This window comes from Peromyscus leucopus, chromosome 5 (assembly GCF_004664715.2).
Source record: "Peromyscus leucopus breed LL Stock chromosome 5, UCI_PerLeu_2.1, whole genome shotgun sequence".
NCBI classification, from domain to species: Eukaryota; Metazoa; Chordata; class Mammalia; order Rodentia; family Cricetidae; genus Peromyscus; species Peromyscus leucopus.
In genome coordinates this window covers 50,396,289-50,406,288 of record NC_051067.1, presented here as the reverse complement: position 1 = coordinate 50,406,288, position 10,000 = coordinate 50,396,289, and positions in this window count along the sequence as shown.

Sequence of the window (10,000 nt, the reverse complement as noted above, 5' to 3'; positions counted from 1 at the left end):
CCTATCTTCATATGACTATGGTCATTTCTACTCTTCAGATTAATCTAACCAAATCAAAAGCATCGGAAGAGCAACCCATTTTAAATTATGCAAATGTGGAAAATTTAGAGACCTTACTATCAATGCAGGATCTATGTTTAATTGAAAGAATCTGTGAGAAAAGATCAGGAAGCACAGATTGTTTTTATTTTTATTTCCTTTGTTAGTCTTGTTTTCCTGTTAACTTAATCTCCCTCATTCTTTCTTTGCCAGAAATTGAGCTCCCCCCCCCCTTTTCCAAAATCCCACACAGGCCAAAATCAGTCTATACTCATATGAATTAGTCAAGCCATTCAGGCTAGATTTCCCTTTGCCTCTAAATCCAAACCAACAATTACAGAAAATCAATGAATTGAAAACATACGGTATTAGTTGATTTGTTGCCAATGAAGGCAGACTGAAGTCAGGATATAAAAGTTGGGTATGATCAGAGTCAATGGGAAAACAAACATGGGGTCTGGGAAGATAGCTAAGTTGGTAAAGAGTAAGACTTATAAGCATGAGGGTATGAGTTAAGTCCCTATAACCTATGAGGTTTGGTTTCAGTTGTTTTTAAAGTCAGATTTATAGTACTTGCAGAAGTTGTACCTTACTAATGGATATCATTGTGACATCCAGTCAAACTGAAGCTTAATGATGTCCCTAACATGGACTGCATTGTCACAGATCTTCAGCACATAGCCAGAGGCAAAGGAATCAAGGTGATAGCACATTGTAATGAAATATTCAGCCATCTTCACTGGGAAAACAAAAATAAAAGCAAAGACATTGGACATCCCTTACTACTCAACAACCCTGAGAGTTCACTCACAGAAGTGTGCTATCAAGTGGATCTTACAAAACTCCTAACTAGAAAGATAAACACAACAGACAATTCCAGAATTGCTGTTTTGCCATTCCTGAAACAAAACACCAAAATTATATCAAGAACTTTAGACTCAAAAGAGCATTCCAACAATATAATACTGTATTAGAACATTTTGGCAGTTCCAATTCAATAGCTTTCTAAGAACAATGTGCAATGAATTAGTGCCCTTGTTCTCTGGTATTAAAGAAAAATGGCAAAAATCAATACATCTGTAAGGTATTATTAAGAAATAGATTTTGTTTAGATACTGAAGTAGATTTAAGTATTACTGTCTCCATTCCTTTCTGTATTCTTTCCCAGGAGAAGAATGTCAAGTCCCTTGGTAGTATGTTTTCAAAGATTTCTAACTGTAGTTTCCAAAACTTTTTGATTAAGTTTGGTGTTCAACAGGAAGAGAAGTCATTGGTTGAAATGTGATCAGTCATGCTGTACTCTAAGTTAGTCTATATTGTACACAGCAGTGTTTTTTTTTTTTTCTTTCTTTCAGGCCAAGGGTTGCCCTAACAGACCCCATTTTATAAACAGCTTTTAACTCCATTTTGATGGTAGAGGGCTATTGCACCCCTGGGTGGGGTGGCCAACATCACTAGCAATCCCCCTCCCTCAAATGCAACTTATTTGTTCTGCAGGGTGATACACAACCTATTCCTGGTAAAAGAAATGGCACTGCCCTAGATTTTTACAGAGTAAAACTGAAACTATAAGGAGACATGGGAGGGAAAGGGATGGAACACTATCTCTATAATAAAGAAAGCTCATGCCTTGCTCTGGAGGAGTGGGAATCGGGGGTGGGCTGGGGGAAGGGGAGGGGGGCAGGAAAGGGGAGAACAAGGGAATCTGTGGCTGTTATGTAGAACTGAATAGTATTGTAAAATAAAATAAAATAATGAAAAAAAAAAGCTGCTACCTGTAGTCTCTTCAAGTGTAGGACTCAAATGAAGATTTTAAACCTAGACTGCTAATCTTGAGAGTTTGTTTTCCACCATGGGATGGTTTGATCATATCAATTTATGACAGAAATCTGCAACTAATTGTGAAGACTAATCATTATGGACAACTTGACTCAGTGGAGGAGCTACCCAAAACTGGCCTTGTCTGTGAGCATATTTCTAGAGATTTAACAGAGCAGGAAGACCAAGCCACAAGTGGTGGCACTTTCCATTGGCTAGGGCTCCAGACTGGATAAAAAGGGGAAAGCACAAAGCTAGCTGAGCACCAGCTTTCCTTTCTTTTGGGTTCCTGACTGTGGATGCAATGTGACCACCTACCTCGAAAGCCTGCTGTCATACCTCCCCCATCACAGTAGATGCTAACTTCAAACTCTAAGTCAAAGAGAACTCTTTTTTCCTTGAGTTGTTTGTATAACAGTCCTGAAAAAGTAAAATACAAACATTGCTTTAAAATGTAGTATCTATTCTGTTATTCTTCCCATAAATCGCTACAACAGAAAAATCATTTTTGTCACATAGTCCAGGGCAATTCCTCAGAATTTTCTTAAAAATATCATATCCTGTTGTTTTAGTTACCTTTCCTGTTGCTGTCATAAAATCCCAGACAAAAGTGAATCAGTGAGAAAGATTTTTCATGTTTGTTTGTTTTTTGTTTGTTTGTTTGTTTGTTTTTTCTGTCTCACTCAAAGTCTATCATGGAGTGTGAAGGTGGAGGCATTGGAGAGTCAGAAGTTTGGGGCAGCTTGTCACCTTGAGTCCACAATTGAGAAGCAAAGAGAGATGAACACTTCTGAGTCAATTCATGTTCTCCTTTTTAAACAGCCCAGAATCTCTAGCCCAGGGAATGGAACCACCTACAGTGAGTAGGTCTCCTTTGTCAATTAACCAAATCAAGATAATTCTCCATAGGCATGCCCAGAGGCCCATCTCCTCTCATCAAGTTGACAACTGAGATTAGCAATCATGGGTGTTATTTCTTCTAAATCTTAAAGATCTGTTAATTGACTCTATACCATGAATGACCACTTGCTAGAAATTTAAATCTTTAAGAAGAGGCTATTTATAAGACACCCCCCTCCATGCATCTCAGGAAGGAATCACTTCAGAAGCTCTTGAGTGACAGTTACAGGCCCTCAGGAAAATGAGCTTCATTTGGAATGAAAGCTATATTCTACAGACGTCTGGGGCTTTCACTCTGAGGGGAATCATTAAGCCTACTTAATATTTATGTGAAAGATCTATTCCCAGAAGAAGAAAAAAATAACCTTTTCAAAGTTTAAAGTAAGTTTTTGAGTTTTAACAACCACAAGGAGTCTGAGCAATTCAACTGTTTAACCAGAAAGTTACCTTACTCGTTAGACAAATATCCTATTGTTGCAACTTAGGGTTGTTAAATTTTGATAAAAATGAATAGTATATTTGCTGCTACCAATGGAAAGATGTGCTACTCAGGGAATGAGTGTTCTGTGACAACAGGAATTCCAGACCATGAAGGTTCTTGAGTTCCAGTTTTATGATACCATCCCCATTTTTAACATAACAATTTTACTTAGTCTTTGAGAATTTCATACACGTATACAATATATTTTGATCACACTCACCCCCACACTTCCCCTCTAACTTCTCCTGGATCCTTTCCACTTCTATCTCCCAACTACATGTCTTTCCATTTAATCCAACTTGTTCTATCCATATAGATCATATAGGAATGGAGCATGGTCAGCCTACCATGTCCTACACCTCTAAAGGAAGCTGACTCTTGCTCTCAAGCCAATAACTGTCAAGAGCTCTGCAGTTTGGAGTTGGGACTTATGAACTCCTTCCCCACCCATGTTGGCACATTGACTGGCTTGATCTTGTGCAGGACATGTGTAGGCAGCTGTAGCAATTGTGAAATGGTCCTGGCATGTTCAGTAGACACTGTTTTGACCAGTTTCCCCAATATATAGCTCTTTAAATCTTTCATCCCCCTCTTCCATGATGTTTCTTGAGCTTTAGGGGAGTGATTACAATATGAATGCACCATATACAACTGACTTTGCACTCCACAGACACTTGTTCTCTGCACTTTGACCAGTTCAGAGACTGTAATCACCATTCAATGCACAAAGATGCTTCTCTGATGCTATGATTATTGATTTAGAACAATGCAAACTACATTGAAGTCTAGAGATGCATTGATAGGAAGGACAGTGTGAGAATTTTGAGCTTCATTGACTTGTGAGTCTAGCCCAGCAGACAGATGTTGTTTCAACAGTATTTTTCCTTATGTGAATGGCAGATTATATAATGAATAACGACCTTTACACCCAGAATGGTGAGAAATATCAGGAAATGTTTTAAAAATGTGTATGAGATCTAGGAATGCTGTAGCACACTGAAAACTAGAGATCAATGAAGCAGTGCAAGAAGGAACTTAGAATTCAGGACATATTTCCAGAGAGCGGTGTCTGCCACATCCTGAAGAGGCATCTGAGCGGCCAACACAATGAGTAGTTACTGTGGTGGGTTTCTGGGGATGGAGAATGAATCTTGGCTCCAGATTTTACCTAAGTAGAAAAGTTTGTCACTCCTTTCTTCTTGTTGTATTGAAATTTTCATATATGTATATAACATTATATTCACTCTTCACTCCCCCAGTCCAACAATCTTCAGGAACCTCCAGCACACCTCCATCCCAATTTCATGTCCTCTTTCAAAATGTATTTGTTTATTGATTATTTTTTAACCTAGTGAGTCTAATTAGCATTTCCCACATGCACATGGGCATGAGGTAATCCACTGGGACATGAGTAACCTATCAGTACCCACACCCCCAACCTCACTAACCCATTAGCCATGAACTGCCAATAGTTCTTCAGCAACAGAGGGGGAGTCGGGAGCCTTTCTCTGTTCCATGCTGGAATTTTTAACTGACTTGATCTTGTGTAGGTAATCATAGCCTCTGTAAGTTCATGTGTACCACAGTTAGATCATGTCCAGAGAGAGGACAGCTTCCACACTCCCATGCCCATCCTCTGTCTCTTAGATTCATTTTTTTTTTCTGCACTGGAGTCTGGGTATTTATAAAACTGAGCATGAGCCAAGTAATTTCCATGGAAGTAACACATTTGTTTTAGTATTTTTTTTTACTAATTAATCAATTAATTAATTTTCCCACCTCAATCACAGTTTCTCCTCCTAGTCCTTCCCCACAATTTCACCCCTTCCCAATCAACCAACTCCCTCTCCTTTCCTTTCAGAGAAATGCAGGTCTGCTTTGTAGAACATCAAGCCATGGCATATCAAGTTGCAGCAAGACTAGGCAACTCCTCCCCTATTAAGGCCAGATGAGTCAAACCAGCAGGAGGAAAGGGTCCCAAGAGCAGGCAAAAGAAACAGCTCCCACTCCCTCTGCCAGGAGTCCCACGAAAAGATCAAGCCACACAATTGAAACACATGAACATAGATAGAGCCCAGGTCAGTCCTGTGCAAATTCTCTGGTTGGCCATTCGGTGTCTGTGAGCCCCCATGAGCCCAGGTCAGTTGACTCTGTGTGTTTTCCTGTGGTGTCCTTGGCCCCTCTGGCTACCATAATCCTCCCTCCTCTTCTTACACAGGATTTCCTGATGTCCACCTAATGTTTGGCTGTGGGCCTCTGCATCTGTTTCCAACAGTTGCCAGGTAAAGCCACCCTGATGATAATTGGGTTAGGCAACAATCTATGCGTATAGCAGAATATTGTTATGAATCATTTCACTGACTTCTTTTTGGCCAGTCATATTTGGTTCTATCCTAGGTCTCTGGCGGTCTAGCCTCTGGGCACTGGCCCTTCAGGCTTTTTTAGGAATGGGCTCCCTCTCATAGTATGGGTCTCAAGCTGTATCAGTCATTGGTTGGCCATTCCCATAATCTCTGTGACACATTTGTCACAGTATATCTTGTAGGCAGGGCAAATTGTAGGTCAGGGGTTTTATGGCTGATTTGAGGTCACAATTCCTTCACTGGAAGTCTTGCCTGGTTACAGGAGATGGCCAGTCCTGGCTCTGTATCTACCATTGCTAGGAGTCTTAGCTAGGGTCACCCTCATAGATTCCTGGAATTTTCCATTGCACTAGGCTTCTAGCTCATCCCAGAGATGTCCCTGATTCCAGTTGTCTCCTCAGTACTCTCTCCCTCTATCCTCCTCTAGCTGGATCCCTCCTATTTATACGCCCACACCCTATACAGAACTCTCCTCCCACCCACCTGTGATATCTATTCTATTTTCCCTTTATATTGAGGTTCCTGTTTTCCCCCTTGAGACTTCCTTGTTGTTTAGCTTCTTTGGGGCTGTGGATTGTAGCCTAGTTATCCTTTACTTTAAGGCTAATATCCACCTATAAGTGAATACATACCATGTTTGTCTTTCTGGTCTTGGTTACCTTACTCAGTGTGGTCTTTTCTAGTTCTAATCATTTGCCAGCAAATTTCATGAGTCACTGTTTTAATAGAGAGTAATGTAGCTAGAGTTTTCCTGCCTGGCCCACAGTCAGGACAAATCTCTGACACCTGCTAGTCCCACAGCTGCTCAGACCCAGCCAAGTAAACACAGAGACTTATATTGCTTATAAACTGTATGGACGTGGCAGCTTCTTACTAACTGTTCTTATAGCTTAAATTAATCCATTTCTATGAACTATACCTTGCCACGTGGCTTGTGGCTTACCGGCGTCTTCACATGCTGCTTGTTATGGCGCGGTTGGCAGTGTCTCCCTTTCCCTTCCTGTTCCCTTAATTCTCCTCTCTGTTAGTTGCACCTATACTTCCTGCCTGGCCACTGGCCAATCAGTGTTTTATTTATTGACCAATCAGAGCAATTTGACATATAGACCATCCCACAGCAGAGTAAATACTCCATTGTGTAAATGTACTACATTTTCTTTATCCATTCTTCAATTGATGGGCATCTAGGATTTTTCCAGATCAGAAATTATAGAAAAAACACCCTTCACAATATCCAAAGATAATATAAAATATCTTGTGTAACTCTAACCGAGCAAGGAAAAGACCTATATGGCAAGAACTTCAAGTCTTTGAAGAAAGAAATTGAAGAAGATAGCATAAGATGGAAAGATCTTTCATGCTCATGGATTAGTAGGATTAACATAGTAAAAATGACAATCTTACCAAAAGCAATCTACAGATTCAACACAATTCACATCAAAATTCCAACACAATACAGAACTTGAAAGAAAAATACTGAAATTCATTATGGAAAACAAAGACCCAGGATAACTAAAAATAGTCTTATACAATAAAAGAACTTCTGGTGGCATCACCATCTCTGATTTCAAGCTGTACTACAGAGCTATAGTAATAAAAAACCACATAGTATTAACCTAAAAACAGACAGTTTGATCAATGGAACTGAATCAAAGACACGGTCATAAATCCACATATCTATGGACACCTGATTTTTAATAAAGAAGCCAGAAATATACCATGGAAAAAGGAAAGCATCTTCAACAAGTGGTGCTGGTCTAACTAGGTGTCTGTAAGTAGAAGAATGCAAATAGATCCATATCTATCACCCTGCTTAAAACTCAAGTCCAAGTGGATCTAAGACCTCAACATAACACCAGATACACTGAATCTGATGAAAGAGAAAGTGGAGAACAGCCTGGAATGCATTGGCACGAAGATCAACAGTTATTAAATGGGACCTCATAAAGCTGTGGATCTTCTGCAAGGCCAAAGAAATTATCAAAAAGATAAAACAACAGCCCATAAAATGAGAAAAGGCCTTCACCATCTCCATATCTGACAAAGGGCTGATTTTCAAAACATGTAAAGAACTCAAGAAACTACACATCAAAAAATCTAATAATCCAATTTAAAGATGGGGTACAGATAGCTCTAAACAGAGAATTCTCAGCAGTGGAATCTCAAATGGCCAAGAAACACCTAAATAAATGTTCAACATCCTTAGCCATTAGGGAAATATAAATTCAAATGACACTGAGATTTCATCTTACACCTGTCAGAAATGCTAAGACCATAAACACAAGCGACAGCTCATGCTGGAGAGGATGTGGAACAAGGGGAACACTTCTCCATTGCTGGTGGAAATGCAAACTTGTACAGCCACTTGGGGAATCAATATAGCAGTTTTTCAGAAAATTGGGGATCAGCCTACCTCAAGACCCAGCTATACTACTCCTGGGCATATACCCAAAGGACTCTCTACCATGCCACTAGAACACTTGCTCAACTATATTCATAGCAGTTTTATTCATAATAGCCAGAAACTAGAAACTCTTAGATTCTTTCTGCCACTTATTCTTTATAGATTGTGATGAGAGAATAAAATACTACATCACAAAAGAGTTATTTTTATTGATTCTTTGTGAGTTTCATATCATGCACCCCAATCCCCCTCACCTCCCCAGTCCTCTTTATCTGCCCTCTGCCTTTGCAAACTCCTCCCAAAAGAAAACAGAAAAATAAAAATAACAAAAAATAAAAAATGCAAATGAAAGAAAACAAACAAACAAATAAAAATACCCAGCATTGGAAGCTGCAGTGTTTCACGGTGTGTCACCTAGTCTACCCTTTTGCCCAAACAGCTTTGCTTTCAAATGTTCATTGCAATGATTTACTGGTCTGGTTCAAAGCCTTTGGCTCCTGTTGAACTATCAATATTGGATCCTCACTGGGACTTCTCTCTGATATCCTGTGGTTGTCCTGTGTCACAGAGATCCTGCAGCTGTGGTTCTGCAGCGCTGATGCCTTCAATTGCTCCAGCAGTTCTTAGGTGGGGTAGATGAGGTGGGCCAATTCAAAGCCTTGGATCTGGGCCTGAGTGGTAGCTGAGTTGGTCAGTCCACCAATCCTATGCCCCTGCTACCAGGGCTAGCTCCTCTGCTTTGCTCAAATGAGGGGTGTAGTCAGCTCATCCACTCTTACACATTTCGGCCAGGTCTCCCACACTGCACAGGTGAGAGGTGAGGTAAGCTCTCCTGCACTCACACCCTTGGGGCAAGCTCATAATTGTCTATGCCAACAGGACCAGTTCTACTGTGCTGCCCAGGGGAGGAGCAGACCTGATCTCCCAAGTGCTGCAGCCAGTGAGGGGCGGTGCCAGCCAGCTCACTTTCCCCTAACAATTTGACTAACAATCTTGTGTTGACTCCTGTTCTAAAGAAAGGGTAACTCAGAACTGTACTAAGCTAAAAAGGAATTGCAGTTGAATCTCAAGTTACAATGTTCATTTTAATTATAGGAAGATGAAGTTATAACATTACCATTAACAGCCACCTTTAGATATAGATTCAAATCTCTAAAGGAAGATTATAATATCCGAGACCTCAAATGACTTGTAGAGCTTTTCCCATAATTCTTCCAGTCAACAAACCAAATGAAGTCACTCGAGAAGATAAAATGGTAAGTGAATAAATAAATGCAATTTAAAAAAAAAAAAACCAAGTTTTTAAGGCTTGTTTAACTTAAGCACCTAGTATAAATTTCAAGCCAAAAGGAGCAAGGGAAATCTGAAATAACCACTCAGTAGGAAGTCCTATCTCAGGAAGTAATGTGTAGAACAATTGAGAAAGACACTAGATGATATCCTTTGTCCTGCCAGTGTGTACACATAGACACCCAGGTATTTACACACACACACACACACACACACACACACACACACACACACACACACACACAATGGGAGAGGAGAGTGCCAGTCAAATCAGTTATCTCAACAATATTGTAAGAGAATGTCACAAATTTGGGAAAGGCAATATCTTACAAGATAGGGAAAGGACTACTCATAAAAGGAATTATTGGAAAATTGAAACTGAGCTTGCTCATGAAATTGCCACCATGTGAGAACTTGTTTGTTGGGTCTGACAGAAAGTTCATCTACTCAAACACCTTTGACCCAAGAGCAGTCCTCCTCTGTCAAGAACAGATGTCTTCTTTGATTGGGTGCACACCTTTGGGAGGGACACATTTGGGATGGTGGAGGAGGAAGGGAATAACCACCTAGTCAGCCAGATCAGCAGAACCAACCCATTACTCAAAAGGAGGAAAGGTAAAATATAAAGAAATACCATACAACATTCTGCAGAATATGTAATATGTAAAATACTGGCAAGACTTTAAAATTATAGACATTTACACA